Here is an 18,217-nt window from a genome sequence, read left to right as displayed (position 1 = left end):
AGCCCCCGGCACCAGTCACCTGAATGACTACATCAACCTTCTACTTAATCTCTCTGGCTTTCATCATTTCCATTCCTTTATCCATTCCTCCTACTGCAATGAGATCTTTCTAAAATGCAAATGGAATCATATCACTCCCTTCCTTTTTAAACCTTTCAGTAACTTCCCATTGGACTCAGAATGACTTACAAGTCCCTGCATGACCCACAAATCTCAAGATAAGACTAGATTTGTGCAGTCACTTTCAAGGATTATTTCCAAGAGAGATCAGTTTTAAAAAACATACTTAGATAATCCAGTAAGAAGAATCCTGTATGAAATTATTAACTATAAACCAGTTAAAAGTTGGGGGTACAGTTACTCCAAATGACAACAATGGTTTCAGAGTAACTGATGATAAGTGTGTGTTTTTCTTTCCGAGAGAATTAAATACCTAGTGGGGAACAGTTGTTTACTGAGATTCTTTCAGATCACATTAATACAATATCATCTCACAAAAACTCATAGAAGAATGTTCATAGGAGCCCTAACCAGTTTAGATCAGTGGATAGAGCATTGACTTGAGGACTGGAGGGTCCAAGATTTGATTCTGTTCAAGGGCATCATATGCTCAGCTTGCGGGCTTGATCCCCAGTAGGGGGTGTGCAGGAGACAGCCAATCAATGATTCTCTCTCATCACTGATGTTTCTATCTCTCCCTCTCCCTTCCTCTCTGGAATCAATAAAAATACATTTAAAAAAAAGAAAAGAATGGCCCTAACCGGTGTGGCTCAGTGGATAGAGCATCAGCCCTCAGACTGAAGTCCCAGGTTCGATTCCAGTCAAGGGCATGAACCTTGGTTGTGGGCACATCCCCAGTAGGGGGTGTGTAGGAGGCAGCTGATTGATGTTTCTCTCTCATCGATGGTTCTAACTCTCTATCCCTCTCCCTTCTTCTCTCTGTAAAAATCAATAAAGCATATATATGAAAAGAATGTTCACAGAATTATTATTATTATTATTATTATTTTATTACTACTAGAGGCCCAGTGCACAAATTTGTGCACAGGTGGGGTCTGCCTGCCCTGATCTGGGCTGACTGGGCTGGGCCCGTGAGGGGGAGGGGCCCTAGGTGGTTGGTGGGGCCAGCCCCACCTCCTGGTGTAACTCCAGGGAGAGGGGACAATTTGCATATTATCCTTTTATTCTATAGGATTATTATTTTTAAATATAGAACGAATTTGCATGTCATCCTTATACAGGTGCCATGCTAATCTTCTCTATATCATTCCAATTTTAGTATATGTGCTGCCAAAGCAAGCACAGGAGAATTATTCATAATAGCCAAAAGGTGGAAACAACCCAACTGTCCCTCAACTGCTAAAAGGATAAACAAAATGCAGTATTATCCATATAATGTAGTATTATTCAGCCACAAACAGTAATGGAAGTACTGATACAAGCTATAATATGGATTAACCTTGAAAACAGTATGCTAAGAAGCTAGTCACATAAGTATATGATTCCATTTACACAAAATGTTCACAACAGGCAAATCCATGGAGACAGAAAATCAGTGGCAAGGGACGGGGAAAGGAGTAACTGGGAAGTACAGGGGCCCAACTTTATTCATTTTATTCCATTGATTTATATGTCTATTCTTATGCTAGCACCACCCCATCTTAATTATTTTAGCTTTATAGTAAATTCTGAAATCAGGGTGAGTCTTCCAACCTTGCTCTTTTTCAATCTTGTTTTGGCTATTCTGAGTCCCTTGTATTTTCCTATCAATTTTAGGATTAGATTGTCAATACTGGATTTTGATAGAGATTGCTATGAATCTATAGATCGTCTTGAGTAAAATTATCACAATAATATTGAATTTTCTGATCCAGGAACATAGGATGTCTTTCTTTTTATTTATGTCATCTTCTTTTTTTTTTAAAAAAGTGTTTTCATTGATTTTTTTTTAGAGAGAGAGTAAGGGAGAGGGAGAGAGAGAAAGAGAAAGACATCGTTCAGCTGTCTCCCACATGCACCCCAACTGGGGTTCGAACCCACAACCTGGCTGATGTGCCCTGACCAGAAATCAACTGAGACCTTTCTATGCACTGAATGAGGCTCAACACACTGAGCAACACTGGTCAGGGTATTCAGGTCTTCTTTAATTTCTCTTAATGTTTTATAGTTTTTAGAATATAAATTACACTTTTGTTAAATTTATTTCTAAGCATTTGATTTTGTTTGATGCTATTGCAAGCAGAAATTTTTTTCTTAATTTCATTTTCAGATCCAGCATCTCTTTTACTTTCAAGGTAGAATACAAGTGAACTGTGCAAAGTACATCATGTCTACGTTAGGGCTTGTTTTACCAGGATAGCCTAGTACAGCATCCTACACTACTAGCTCCTACATGACAGACACCTGTGCCTGTGTGAAATACTGAAATAAGCATGACTTGGGCTGCCTCTCACTCCAGACCCCTCTCAGCTTCCTATCTCCTGTGGTCTCTACTGACTAGGGCTGTGCAGCTTGGCCTGACCCCTGAACTCTACCATTGGGTTTTATCTTAACCATTTTTCTTTCTGTCTGATGGTGAATAACGTCTGTAGCCTCAGCCACTCCTCCTTCCTCTTTGCTGATAATTTTCCTGCCCGTACAAGCCTACCTTCTGATTAGAAGAGAGGTTAGTCACATAGACTCTATTATGAAAGATCAGTGGCCATCACACTGTAATGACCAAAGGACCGGTCACTAGGAAGTACATGGAGCACCTCTTGGGCCTTCCCCCGCCCCACCCTTAACCCCACCCTCTCCACCCCCAGGGTGCTGGCAGCATCAGCAGAGCGTCACAGGGTGAAGGACATGGCCCTGGTGGCAGGATAGGCCTAGGGGACCCTACACACACGCATGATTTAATCATGTGCTGGGCCTCTAGTCTTCCATAATTTTCATGTCCTGGACTCCCTTTAGCAATTTTGATCTCTTTCTGTATTTACAGGTTCTTTTTGGTTACTTACAGGTCATGGATATCCTGAGAACTTGAGTGTCAAATTTGTTGTAGTAGGTAAGTGAGATTCTGCTTAACTTCATTAATTTCCAGCTAAAAGGGCAGGGGATTGAGACATAGCCACCAAAAGCAAGGATATCCATGGCCCCTCTAAATTCATGTCCAGGGCACACTTCCTCCTCTCTAGCACTGCATTCCTTCATGCTCTAGTTATGTTTGGGTTTACATTTGCATCTGTGGCTTAAAACAACAAAGTGGATTAAAATAAATGTTAATAACCTCTGTTTTACTGACACTGACTCAAAGGGCAGCTTTATCAACATCCATAAAAAAGGGGCACCAGCTGGACTGAGGAAGCCAGATGGCATGAAGCTAGGCAGGCTGGATGACTAGGTATTTCCTGCTCAAGCAGGCAGTGCTGGTTTTCCTCATTTATTTCAGTGACTATCCTCTCTCACCCCTAACATTTCCTACTACTTGCCCCGAATATCCTTGCATATATCTTTTATGTGCCTACAAAGATCTCTATAAACCCAGGCCTACCTCCCATGCTGGTCTAGAACGAACGATGGAGCCCAGCTGGTGTGAGTCAGTGGTTGTGGTTCGATTACCGGTCAAGGCACATGCCCGGGTTGTGGGCTTGAACCCCAGTCGGGGGCATGCAGGAGGCAGCCGATCAAGGATGCGGTCTCATCATTGATGTTTCTACTCTCCCTCTTCCTTCTTCTCTGATATCAATATATAATAAAATAAAAGAATGAACAGTGGAAAGTGCCTTGACAGGACTGGCTATGCATACTTTGACAAGGCTATAAGTTATGGGGAAGGCAGCACAGAGATTAGAGGCATGGAACTTGCAGCTAACCTTGCCTGGGCTCAAGTCCGGTAACCCCCGGTAAGTTTCTTAATCATTCTGTGCCTCTGTTTTCTCATCTGCAAAATGGAAATAATTCTATCTACCTCTTAGGGGAGTTTAGGATTAAATGATTAATATTTGTAAAGCATTTGTAACAGGGCCTGACCCACAGTAAATCACTACATAAGTCTCTTATTTTTAATTTTAATTTTTAAAATATGTTTTTGTTGATTTCAGAGAGAAGAAGGAAAAGGGATAGAGAGAAACATCAATGAGAGAGAAACATCAACTGGCTGCCTCCTGCAAGCCCCCTACTGAGGACTGAGCTTGCAACCCAGGCATGTGCCCTGACTGGGAATCGAACCAGTGACCTTTTGGTTCATGAGTAGATGCTCAATCACTGAGCAACAATGGCTGGGCTACACCTTTGAAATTCCTGTCTTTCAAAGTAACCACCCTCAAGTGAGCACATCATTGAGATATCTATCCTATATTCCAATCCCTGCCTTGTTTCTTTTACCACTTTCATGTAATCTTCCTTCTCTTTCCTTCTTAATTACAAATGCTAAGAGACGCTACAAACTACTATTCTCTGAAAGCAATTTTTCTGTCTGTTGAACTCTTGTTTCCAGGCATATCTTGTTTGGCTCAAATAAAATTTTCTTAAAATTCTCTACAGGTTTGGACGTTCTTGCATTGATAGCTGTGTGTGCCGGACCTGCCACAACAAGCTGTAAAACCTGGGCAGATTATTTAGCTTCTCTGAACCTCTGTAAAAACAGAAGCTTGTATGTGTGAAACAACTCTTTCATTCTTAGTGATGAGTGTGAGAAGGAAAAGCTCATTCTGTTGTCTGGCTTGGCAACTGCCTGCCGCAGCTCCACCATTCAAACCAGCACCACCATGTTCACTCAGCGTGCCTTTATTGAGGGCCTACCAGAGGGGCTTTGGGAATAAAAAAGATGAAAAGACACAATCTTAATGTGCAACAAGTCAGAAAGGGAGTAGAAGCCAGAGCTGTGGCAACAACTGCTAGTCTAAGGAGTTTAGACTTTGATTGGCACAGCCGCAGCGGCCGCCGAGCAGCTGTGAGCCCCAGAACACCGGTCCCAGGTGGAGCCAACACTTAGACTCAAAGGAGTGCTCTACCACAGTGTTTCCCAACCTTCTCTCATGATGAGAATCACCTGGTGGAGTTGTTAAAACACAGATTCCCGGATCCCAACTAAGAAGTGCTAAACTAGAATTTTTGGGAACATATAGGTAAAATTGCATACCTAACTTAGTGCTCTGTATATAAAATCTGTCTTAGAGCACTAGTTAAGTATACAATTTTACCTATATGTTCTCAAAAATTCTAGTTTAGCACTTCTTAGTTGGGATCCGGGAATCTGTGTTTTAACAACTCCACCAGGTGATTCTCATCATGAGAGAAGGTTGGGAAACACTGCTCTACCACACTACGAAAAGGTCAGATTTCAAGGGGCTAGGGAGGGAGAGAACTACATAACCAGACATCCTGCAAAAAGAGACCATGGGGTGACAAAGAAACAGCCCGCATATGAAAGAACAGCAGGCATCACCAGAAAAGGAAGTAAACAAGTTAGAGGCAAGCAACCTATCAGAGCAAGAATTCAGAGAAATGATCATAACATGGCTAAAAAGAATGAAAGACAAATTTGACAATATGAGTAAGAACCAAGAGAAAACGAAGAAGAACCAAGAAGAAATGGAAAATGACTTTGATTGGTGGGTGTGCTCCGTACTCTTGGTCTGCCCAACCTTCCCCACCAAATCCCTCTCTGCCCTGCTCCGACTCTCAGGAGTCAGAATGCTAATCTCTGAGGACTACAGCACCTGGGCTCCAGGCCTTCTGGTTTCCACCTGATTCAGCCAATGGGCAGCACCAGGAAGAGATCAGAGAAGAAGAAAGGTCAAGGCATTTGTTCTCTGGCTCTCTCCCTACCAGGATGTGCTTCTGAGAGGGGAAGTATTTTTTGACCAAGGTCAAGTACTCCTCTCCCACAGGCATAGCATTGAGAGATAGATAAGTCCAATAGTTTTTCCCTTCCCTCATCATGCCTGGGTAGTGACATGTCCCTGCCAATCCATGTGATGCTCCACCATTTCTTATAGGTTTCCCTCACAGCTCTCACCATTGGTAATAATCGCTTCATTAAAGGATTTTCAATTAACCCCTTGAATGTGCTCGCTGTTTCCCGTCTGGACCCTGACTAATACAGTAAGCAATGAAAACCTTTGAATTTCTTAATTTGATGTAGTTGAATAGAGTTTAGGAGACACTAGATAGATAACCAATGAGGATATCAAGTAAAAGATAAGGAGGGTCTGTTGGAAGGAATGAAATGGAGCAGAGAGCTATTAGCAACATTTGGGGAGAGCACAAAATGACACTTAACTGTAGACCTCCAACAAAATATTAGCAAACTAAATCCAGCAATGTGTTAAAAAGACAATACATCACCCTAGCCGATTTGGCTCAGTGGATAGAGTGTTGGCCCGCAGACTGAAGGGTCCCGGGTTTGATTCCAGTCAAGGGCACAAGTCCTGGTTTTGGGCTTGATCCCCAGTAAAGGGCTTGCAGGAGATAGCCAATCAATGATGCTCTCCCATCATTGATGTTTACACTTCTTTGCCTCTCAAAAAAAAAGAAGACAATACATCATGACCAAGAGGTTTAATCCCAGGAAAGTAAGGTTGCTTCAACATTCTAAATCAATTACTATAATTCATGATATCAATAGTCATTAGGTTAATTATTAGATTAATTAAGAATGCAATTTAAAATTTATTTATTACAAGTACACACCTATTAGAATGTCTGAAATTCAGAAATTAAAAAAAAAAAGATTTTTTAGAGGGAGGGAGAGAGAGAGAAACATCAAAGTGAGAGCAAAACACTGAACCATCGATCGGCTGCCTCCTGCATGAGTTCTACTTTCCATCCAGGTCTTTGATAACAGGAGAAATATAAAAGACACATTGAGTAGCTATGTTTTCTCTGGCATGTTATCCTTTATTCACCCTCAATACCTCTCAGTATATCTTTAAGAATATTTTTGATTGACTGCAGGTTTTTTTGTGTCATTACTTGATCTGGGATTGTGTCTTCCTGATCCTATTAAAAGCATCAAGCTCTCCAGAAGCTTACAGATGGATGGAGCCTGGGTGGTTGCAGCCAAGCTATTTAAAAATGTATCTATAATAGTTTTTTCTGTAACTATACTTTTTAAAATTACAAATCATGCTTTCTATTTTTCAGTGCCAGGCTTCAAAAAGGGCCATTAGGGATTTCTAGAGACAAAATTACTGCCTTATAATACTATCCTTTACTCTGCAAGCCACACAAATATAGTCAATTGATTTCCAGGCAAAGCATTAAATCAACTCAAAGGAGGGGGGGAACTCTTTTAAAGAAATGGTATGAAATAATTGAATATCCATATGGCAAACTGAGAACTTTGACCCCTCTTCTCTCACTGATACACGAAAATTAATTTGAGATCAAAGACCTAAATGTAAAAGCCAGAATCATAAAGCTTCTAGAAAAAACACACTAGAGAATATTTTAAGACTATGGGGTAGATAAGGATTTCTTGGCCAGGACACACAAAGTACTAATCCACTGATAAACTAGATTTCAAAATCTAAAAAAATAAAATAAAATAAATTGGCTTATCAAGACATCATTAAAAAATGAGTAGGCAAGCCACAGTCTAAGAAAAAAATATTTGGTAAATATATATTAATATATATTGAAGAACTTATAAGTAGAAATCCTACAAATCAACAATAAGACAATGAATGACCCAATGGTTAAAAATACCAGAAGACACAGTTGCTTCACACCAAAGATACAAGAATGGCCAAAGGCACAGGAAAAAGTGCTCCTATCACTAGTCATCAGGGATATGCAAATTAAAAGTCCACTGAGAGCCTGGCCAGTGTTGCTCAGTAGTTGAGCACTGATCTATGAACCAAGAGGTCCCCAGTTCAAGTCTGGATCAGGGCACTGCCCAGGTTGCAGGCTCGATCCCCAGTAGGGCGCATGCAAGCAGCAGCCAATTGATGTCTCTCATCAATGTTTCTATCTTATCTCTTTCTCTTCCTCTCTAAAATCAATTAAAAATATATTTTTTAAAAGTACACTGATATACCCACTAGCTCAGCAAAAATAAAAATAAAAAGATTGACAATCACAAAGTTTGAAGAGAAAAGGATGCAAATGGAACTCTCATACACTGTTGGTAGGAGTATAAAACAGTACGATCACTTTGGAAAACTGACATTTTCTTATGAAGTTAAACATCAACCCAATGACATAGCAACTCCATTCACAAAATGTTCATGACTTCCTTATTCATCATAGCCTTTGTACTTGCAGTTCACTCTATTGAACAGATATCCATCCACTTGGCTTACTTGCTCCCCTGCTTCCTTCAGGCATCAAGTGCTGTCTTACCAGAAACCAGTTTATTTTCCTGTCTCCCACTCCCACCTCTGCTAGAACTTATGCTCCTGCAGAATATGGAATATTTTGTCTATTTTTTGTTCAGTGCTATATCCCAAGTACCTAAGAACAAGGCCTGATATAGTAGGTGCTTAATATTTGCTGAAAAATTTCAGAGCTTATTCCTGCCTAATTAATCAATAAATCAAGACACACAAACTGAACTCATCAAAACTGCGTATAATTCAGTAGTGTCTTGGAACATGTTCACAAATTTAATAGAAATTACTCATGTCGCTAACCTAATTAGTTTGAGGCACAATCTGGTTTAACAAACACCACATGATAACAGAATAGCTCTGCCTGCCACTTGAGATTAGAAAACTGATCTCAACCTTAAGCCACAATTTGACCTGTCAAGAGGATGCCTTCACTCAGAATTCTCTCCAACCACCACCCTCCTCCACATGACAGGACTCATGCTTACCAGTTAGCTCAGTCCCCTTGTAGTCAAGTGTCCTCCCTCTTAACAAAGAAGCATACTGTATGCTAAGCTTTGCAGGACGAACCACAATGAACCAGCACTCGGGGGCTATGATAAATCAAATGCCAACAGACAACCATGAAGGGAAGACATGTGATTGTTATTTAAACCTAACCAGTTCTAAGGAAACCCTGTGGATGCAGAAAAGCCTTTCTGACTCCATAGTCAGTGCATCGTTACATCCCAACCCTTTTATATTGTAATACCTTTAAAAAAAACAAACAAAAAAAAACACATGTTGCCGGACCGGTTTGGCTCAGTGGATAGAGCGTCTGCCTGCGGACTGAAAGGTCCCGGGTTCGATTCCGGGCAAGGACATGTACCTTGGTTGCGGGCACATCCCCGGTGGGGGGTGTGCAAGAGGCAGCTGATCAATGATTCTCTCTCATCGATGTTTCTAACTCTCTATCTCTCTCCCTTCCTCTCTGTGAAAAATCAATAAAATATATATTAAAAAAAATAATAAAATTAAAAAATTAAAAAAACACATGTTTTTATTTACTCCAGAGAGAGGAAGGGGAAGAGAGAAACATCCATGCGAGAGTGAAGCATCCATTGGCTGCCTCCCTACTGGGGATAAAGCCCACAACACATGACCAGGAATCAAACTGTGACCTCCTGGTTCATAGGTTGACGCTCAACCACTGAGGCACACCAGCCAGGCTATAATGCCCCTTGAATTCACCTGGTTCCCCGAACAGATACCTGCAGTTATCTCGGGCCTACCCTTTTCATTCCCAGCCTTTAAATGTCCCTAGGATAAATGCCAAATTTCCCCAGTGTGGGTCAGACCCTTCCTCACCTTTCCACCTTAGCACTTTCGCCTTACACTGCACTCTACATGCTAGCAGCTACCAAATCCAATTCTTCAGTCCTGCTCTGAGATTTTGGTCCAAGCTGTTTGCTCTGCCTGGAATAACTCCTTCTCAGGAGATCTTTAGAGAGGCTGTGCCTAGGCTGAGTTAAGTGATTCTGCTCACAGTTACCAAGCATCCTGGGCTCTGGCTTTCACAGTGCCCCTCATACTTCACTGGGATCACCTATTTAGTTTATGTCATGATGGCAGGACCTTGCCTATCCCAGGAGCCTGTTGGAGAAATAATCAGGAATGCCCTCCACGTGACCTTCAAATCAATCACGTACCAAGAATTAACTAGGAAGGTGTGTCTAATTGTCCCTCAGCCCTCCAATGTCTGGAATTGAGCCCAGGTGGCAGACAGGCCACCAATGCCTGGCCTAAGAAGAAAGCCAATGACACCTCAACAACAGAGCCTGAGCAGGACTGGGGAACAGTGTGCAGCTTGAGTTTTAAACTACATGTTCATAGCAGAGCAACTACCAACAGTCCAGTTATAGTTCCCCACTAACCAACTTGTTTTTAGAGTCTGAAACGATAACAGGAGGCTATTTTCAGATAGATGTGAAAGTGTTTCTTTACCTGCATTTATGTTCCCATTGAAAAAGACAAGCCAAACTAAAGAAACAGCTATTGAGTTTTACAAATTAATTATGATAAATGTTTTGGTCTCTTCTCTATGGAGGTTAAGTTTTCAAACTATGACTTGTGTTTTTTTTGTTTTGTTTTTTAAATATATTTTATTGATTTTACACAGAGAGGAATTGAGAGGGACAGAGAGTTAGAAACATCGATGAGAGAGAAACATCAACCAGCTACCTCCTGCACACCCTTCACTGGGGATGTGCCCGCAACCAAGGTACATGCCCCCGACTGGAATCGAACCCAGGACCCTTCAGTCCGCAGGCCGACGCTCTATCCACTGAGCCAAACCAGTCCTGGCAAACTATGACTTGTTTAAGTGCCTATACTGACTCAATGACATGGTCACAGACTGCTGCCTTCTCATTGACAGAAAACACAAAAACAGGTCAAAGGAAAGAAATGCTATTCCTTCAACTCCACAAGCTGACATAGGGGACAAACTGTTGGGCTGCCACCATGAAGTGAGAGAGCATACCTAGCCCTGGCCAAAGACACATCCCCCATCCGCCCACTCCACCCACCCCGCCTTCATCCACACACAGTGTCCCAGGAAAGACACTAATGAAAGGCCTAACGACCTGTCCAAGGAGGCATAACTAACCAATGTACAATAGGGTCAGCTAAACCAAGTCATAAAGATTAAGGCTCCCAGGCCCGTGCAGCCGCAGCCGCCGCTACACTGTAGCGGGCGGGGGGCCCGGCCCACCTTGTCTGCGGGGCGAGAGCGGGTCCCTGGGCGACCACGGGCCCCGGGAGATTGTCTCCAGCGCCTGCGGATGCCCGGCCTGAGTACTAAGCGCAGGTTAAAAACTACAGGTACAAGCCGTTGGTGCTGGAATGCTGTGATGCTGATATTTTATTTAACGGACTCCAAACCAACTTTCAGGCTAAGTGCGCATAGCGAGGTCAGACATGGTTATGTAAGTTGTAGCAGCCACGTGTCCACACGCAGTGGCTGGTGGTGAAAGAGCAGTGCAGCGGACACCTCGTGGTTTTCATCTTTTCATTCTCTCCTAATTCACCCTAGCTAATTCTAATAGCTCTTATCAATTAGCCAACCTTACTGCCATTACTTTACAATTCAATACCACCTGCAATTCAATAAAACCAGTATCTCTTTGGAATTGGGGGGCACTTACTGCTGAGCTAGTCCAAGGAGAGCCTCCCCAAATCCTGGTATTGCTAAGGGTGTAACCTTTTACAAAGGGCAGTTGGGTCACTTATCTGTGATTCTCAAAACACCTTACATTGGAATTCCCAAAGGGGGGGCCCTATTGAAACAATTCATTTAAAAATCTCTAGAACCCCTCTAATTGACTCCCCACATTAGCAGCCTCGGGACTCCCAGAGGAAGGGGAAGCCATGCCTCTGGAGAAGGTATTCCTATGCTGACATCAATTCAAGGGCATTTCCTGGATTTGGGGGTCCTGTGCCTGTCGCTTTGTCTGAGGGATGAAGAGGCATCTGCTCATAACCAGATCTTGGTGCAGGTCCAAAGGTTAGGTAGTGCTCGAGCCCCCATCACCAATGTGGAGCCCTGAACAGGAAACCTTATATGCAACTTTTTTGCTACATGACCTGGAAATTCATTTTCTTGAGATTCAGTGTAACACACTGAAACAGATTAGGCCAGCTGGGGAAGGGTGTGTGTGTGTACCACAGTGCAGCTATTGAGAATTAAGCTCTTCACAGCATTTACATTGAATCTACATAAGCTCCAAAATTTGGCTCAAATGGGGCATATGTCAGCATTTTTAAAAATGAATGTGGCATAATATACAATAAGAAGGGATATAACAGACAGTGGTGCTAAACAGAACAGGAAAGCACTGTTGGTAATGGGGAAAATTATCACAAGAGAAGAAAATGTGACTAAAACGTGTGTGCTAGAAGTCCTTCCTGGTGCCCAGCTTAATGTCTTAATGTCAAACTCTGTTCTTGAAATCTCTAATAAAGGCATATAATGTTCAAAAAAAAAAAAAAAAAGATTAAGAAGTAAACTTAACACCCATAGAAGCACCTGGATCACTATTAGGTCTGAAAGTTAACTTTAGCTGATGACAACAGTAGGAAAAAATACTCACCTACCAGCTATATTAAATTTTTAAAAAAATATATTTTATTGATTTTTTACAGAGAGGAAGAGAGAGGAATACAGAGCTAGAAACATCGATGAGAGAGAATCATCGATCAGCTGCCCCTTGCACAGCCCCTACTGGGAATGTGCCCGCAACCCAGGTACATGTCCTTGACGGGAATTGAACCCGGGACCTTTCAGTCCGCAGACTGACGCTCTACCACTGAGCCAAACCGGTTTCGGCTTAATTTTTTTTTTTTTTTTTGAAAGAGAGAGAGAGAGAGAAAGAAACATCAATTCACTGTTCCACTTATTTATGTATTCATTGGTTGATTCTTATATGTGCCCTGACCGGGAATCAAACCTGCAACCTTAGTGTATTAGGATGACTGGCCAGGGGCTTATATTATATATTAACTAGAAGCCCAGTGTGTAAAATCACACTGAGACTCAGACCTGGTGTGCCTCGGAACCCAACATCAAGTCCTGCTGGCACTGCGGGACCCATCAATGCATCTCCTGGTGACTGGTCTTTGGTCATTATGGCATATGACCACTGGGTTTTTATTATATAGATTCCTTATTGTTTTTGAAAATCTGACAATAACCAGAAGATTATTTTTTCTGAGATTGCTTTAAGAATGAGTTTCAGATTTACATTAACCTGAAAATTCCATCCTCAGCCCTACTCTGTCCCGGCAATTTATTATCTAATCCTTCAACTTCACCAAGACCTCCCTGCAAAGATAAAGATTCTTAACTTCCCATTTCCAGTCTTGACATCTTGCTCCGACTCTGGTCCTATACTTTTAAGAGTCTACTGGAAATTCCACCCAAGTGACTTACCAACTTCTCCCAACCCAAATCTTTCCTGTCAAACATGAATCTCCTCCTGTGCTCCCCACCCCTGTAATGGCACAATATCCAGTCACCAGAGCCTTTGCCTCATTCATTCTCCATAATTAAAAAAATATATATATATATTTATAGATTTTTATTATTATTATTTTTTAGAGCAAGGGAGAGGGAAAGATAGAAACATCAATGATGAGAGAGAATCACTGATCAGATGCCTCCTGCAATGAGGGGATATGGCCTGACCGGGAATTGAACTGTGACCTCCTGATTCATACTCAACCACTGAGCCACGTTAGCTGGCCAGGCTGCCAATATATATTGTATATTTTTAATATATTTTATTGATTTTTTTTTTTTTTACAGAGAGGAAGGGAGAGAGATAGAAACATCGATGAGAAAGAGAGTCGTCCTGATGCTAGACTCCCCTAGCAGGAAGGAGGAAAAAAGCTCCAGACTGGAGGAACGTGACGAGGAGCAGGAGCCCCTGCCGGACACCGGCCAGCTAGGCGCCAGCAAGGAACTGGGCAATGGGGCCCCCCAGGGGGGGCCCCCGAGCCTTCGACTGCTGAGCGTAGGCAATGGAGCCGAGGCCGGGGGCTGCTTCCTGGGCGGCAGTGCCAACCCCGGCAACAGGCTGAAGCAGTGCAGGAGCCCGCGGAGAACAAAGGGGTGCCACAGGCCAACCTGCTGAGCTTCCAGGACAAGGAGGAAGAAACCAAAGAAGTTCTCAATGTAAAGAAATCAAGGGAGAGCAAAAGATAGTAAAATTATTTAAGAAAGAACACAAAGAAGATCTTGAAAAATCAAAGACTAAGTGAGAACTCAACTCAGCAGCCAACATTGAAACATAAATGCGTTTTTAAAATAAAAACAAAAAAAGGACAGAATGGTGAAACGGCGGTGGCCAGGCCTGGAATGGCCAGGCACAAGGCAGTGGCAGCCGGGCCTAGAGCAGCAACAGCCAGGCCCCAGAGCAGCAGCAGTCAGAACCAGAGCAGCAACAGCCAGGCCTGGAGCAGCCAGACCTGGGGCAGTGGCAGCCAGGCCTGAGGCGGAGGTGGCTAAGCCCAGGGTAGCCAGTCCAGGAACACCCAGACCCGGAGTGGCCGGGCCCGGAGAAGCCGGGTCGGGTGCGGCCAGGCCTGGGGCAGCAGCTGGCAGGCTGGGAGCGGCCAGGCCCGGAGCGACCGGGCCTGGAGCAGCTGGGCCCAGAGCAGCCGGGTTGGGTGTGACCAGGCCTGGAGCAGCAGCAGCCAAGCCCAGAGCAACCAGGTCAGGAGCGGCAGTGGCCAGACCCGGAGCAGCTGGTTGTGGAATGGACCAGAGCAACAGAGGCCAGGCCCGGAGCAACCAAGCCCGGAACAGCTCACTCCTCGCCTGCCCCCGCCCCAAGGCTGCCTCTCAGACATGGCTGGAAACTTTTGCGGGAACTTGAGGGTCTGCTGAATCAAGTGATGAATGCTTAGATCTGGATATGTGGAGTTAGTATAGCGCTGGGGTGTTGATCTGTGAGTGCCTTGTGCGGGGCCTGGATGAGGTTGGTTGACCTATTTGGAAATGTCTTTTGTGTGAAGTGTATCTTTGGGCACGTGGAGGTATTATTGATATGAGAAAATGCTAAGTAACTGATTTACTATCTGAAAAGGGATTTACTATCGTGGAAAGGGGGGGAGGAAGAGACTGAACATAAACTGTGCACCTATGGATGAGGACAATGGGGGAGGGGAAGGGGGCGGAGGGTGGGGTGGGAACCTGGTGGAGGGGGAAGAAATGAGGAACCTTTGTAATAATATGAACAATAAAGATTGATAAAAAATAAAAAATAAAAAAAAAAATAAAAAGAAAAGAAAAGAAAAGAAAGAGAGTCATCGATCAGCTGCCTCTTGTACACCCCTTACTGGGGGTGTGCCCACAACCAAGGTACATGCCCTTGACCGGAATCGAACCTGGGACCCTTGAGTCTGCAGGCTGATGCTTTATCCACTGAGCCAAACCGGTTTTGGCAAGGCCACCAATATTTTTAAGCACCACAATGAGTTAGGCATTATGCCAGGAGTGGAGCATATAGCAGTTATCAGACAGGTCAGGTTCCTGGTTTCCATTTCTTGATACACTCATAGCTGAATATCAAGGACTGATTTGATGCAGGAACATAATGAGTGTTCAAAGGTCTTTCTCTGTGGCAGGTAAGTGGGAAAACACCCTCTGCCTTTGCCTTTAAATCACTGAGGTAAAGCACACTTGGCCATGATGCCCATGAAATAGCTAACCCTAGAGAGAAGTATATTACATACTTTGTTTTTACCTGTGGTCCCAAGAGGATTAGGTTTTAATTATAATAATAAACATTTTTCAATGTGCAAACTTAAGTTTTTTTAGTGTTTTCCACCTCCTATATGGACATAAGTATTCTAATCCAGTGAAAACTGCTATTTCTATGGCAGCAAGAGACACTTGAGTCACCTGCCTACCTTCTTGATTTCGAGGATGGACATTCTTAGGGCACCTCAGAGCACAACAACCTTGACCAGCTCTGTGTTACATGCCTCTGGTCATCAGGAAGGTTAAGTAGTGCTCCATTGACTTGAATGCCCAGTGTCTTCACAAATATCTCCTACTTGTATGCAGAAAACTGCTTACCAACTAGGCCATGACAATGCTCAACTATACTTTAACAATCTTCTGACTGTTAAAAGTGAAGTGTAGCCGGGATCGGTTTGGCTCAGTGGATAGAGCGTCAGCCTGCGGACTAAAAGGTCCCGGGTTCGATTCTGGTCAAGGGCATGTATCTTGGTTGCGGGCACATCCCCAGTGGGGGGTGTGCAAGAGGCAGCTGGTCAGTGTTTTTCTCTCATCGACGTTTCTAACTCTCTGTCCCTCTCAATTCCTCTCTGTGTAAAATCAATAAAAATATATTTAAAAAAAAAAAGTGAGGTGTAAAATAATCTAAGCTCAGGACAGTCTGCCAGAGGAACCCTTTTTTTCTTTTAGGTAAATGTGTAATGAAGAAGGCTGGTTATAAAATACAGGATGTTTATGCCTACCTGAAAATAAACATTCATTTAAATATTTTAGAATTTTCTAATTATTGTTTAAGTTATGCACAATGTCTTATATCACTATTGAGACTCTTAAGCTCTTTCAGAACCAAGACTGGGCTGTATATGGTATTAAGGAGAAAACAGGTCCCTGAAAAGTAACACTTCAAGGTATTTTGGTAACATTCCTACAATGACTTAAAAATTACTTAAAGGCACTTAAATTTTCTTTGTGCAATATTTTAGAAAAATATATTTTATTGATTTTTTACAGAGAGGAGGAGAGAGGGATAGAGAGCTAGAAACGTCGATGAGAGAGAAACATCGACCGGCTGCCTCTTGCACACCCCCTACCGGGGGATGTGCCCTCAACCAAGGTACATGCCCTTGATCAGAATCGAACCTGGGACCTTTCAGTCCGCAGACCGACGCTCTACCACTGAGCCAAACCGGTTTCGGCTTCTTTGTGCAATACTAATTTAATTTAGTATGCCAGCAATATTAAAAGTTGAAGTAAGGGCCGAAGCCGGTTTGGCTCAGTGGTAGAGTGTCGGTCTGCGGACTGAAAGGTCCCAGGTTCGATTCCGGTCAAGGGCATGTACCTTGGTTGAGGGCACATCCCCCGGTAGGGGGTGTGCAAGAGGCAGCCGGTCGATGTTTCTCTCTCATCGAGGTTTCTATCTCTCTATCTCTCTCCCTTTCTCTCTGTTAAAAATCAATAAAATATATTATTAAAAAAAAAAAAAAAAAGAAAAGTTGAAGTAAGGCCATGGCCAGCATGGCTCAGTGGTTTAGAGTTGGCCTGCAGACCAAAGAGTTAAGGGTTTGATTCTCAGTCAAGGGTATGTACCTGGGTTGAGGCTGGATCCGGTGTGTGTGCAGGAGGCAACCAATTGATGTGTCTCTCTCAATGATGTTTCTCTCTCTCCCCTTTTCCCTCTCCCTCCCTTCAATCTCTAAAAATAAAATAAAATAAAATAAAATAAAATAAAATAAAATAAAATAAAATAAAATAAAATAAAAGGAAAAAAATATCCTCAGGGTGAGGATTAATGAAACAAACAAACAAAGAATTGAAGTAAGACCCTAGCTGGTTTGGCTCAGTGGATAGAGCAGCAGCCTGCAGACTAAAGGGTTTCAGGTTTGATTCCGGTCAAGGCACATGCCTGGGTTGTGGACTCCATCCCCAGTTGGGGGGTGTGCAGGAGGCAGCTAATCAATGATTCTCGCTCATCATTAAGGTTTCTATCTCTCTCCCCCTCTCTCTTCCTCTCTGAAATCAATAAAAATATATTTTTTTAAAAATTGAAGTAAGGAGAAACAAAGACAATACATTTAAAAGAATAACCAGGAGCTGGGGAACTGAATAAGCCCAGGACTGGGAAACTGAAACAGCCATGATTTACTTTTGAAAATAACATTAGGTAAGAAGTACTATGTTGAATCATTGCTCCAAGATTTAAGCTACGTCCTCTTAGGCCCTGGCACGAGAATATGAATTCAAAAGGCTGAAAAGTAATAGGAGGTATGGCTGATCTCTCTACCATCCCCCATCTCCTGGAAAATCAGAGGATGCCTGGCATGACAAGCACACCATCTCATTACCACCCTCAGAGAGTCTCTTCAGAGATGAAAACCATTTCCTAGTGGGAACTGCCATCGGGCTGCAGAAACCACTAACCACATGGAACTTCCTACAACATGCACCCAAGAGACCATAAGAATCAAAACTATCCATCAACAAGCACCAAAGAAATATTAGTTTTAGAAAGCAGCACCTTCCAATTATACACATGTAAATTCATTATCTAGGTAACCACATTGCTGTTTCGTTTACGGACACCTTAGATAAGAACTGTCAGTGCTGCCCAGACTCTGCCATT

General features: G+C 42.9%; 1 protein-coding gene and 1 non-coding gene across 2 annotated transcripts in view; both read right to left on the bottom strand.

The window, feature by feature from the left end:
• The window catches only part of RANBP10 (RAN binding protein 10), an 84,750-nt gene that overhangs the window by 736 nt on the left and 65,797 nt on the right, over window positions 1-18,217 (bottom strand). The window lies entirely within an intron of this gene.
• LOC118721020 lies at window positions 1,197-1,303 on the bottom strand. Its single transcript, XR_004988595.1, has one exon. It is a non-coding gene; the product is annotated as a U6 spliceosomal RNA (small nuclear RNA).

This window comes from Pipistrellus kuhlii, unplaced genomic scaffold, assembly GCF_014108245.1.
Source record: "Pipistrellus kuhlii isolate mPipKuh1 unplaced genomic scaffold, mPipKuh1.p scaffold_m20_p_17, whole genome shotgun sequence".
Taxonomy (NCBI): Eukaryota; Metazoa; Chordata; class Mammalia; order Chiroptera; family Vespertilionidae; genus Pipistrellus; species Pipistrellus kuhlii.
The sequence above is the reverse complement of the archived record's forward strand: the minus strand, read 5'-3'. Positions and strand labels throughout refer to the sequence as shown.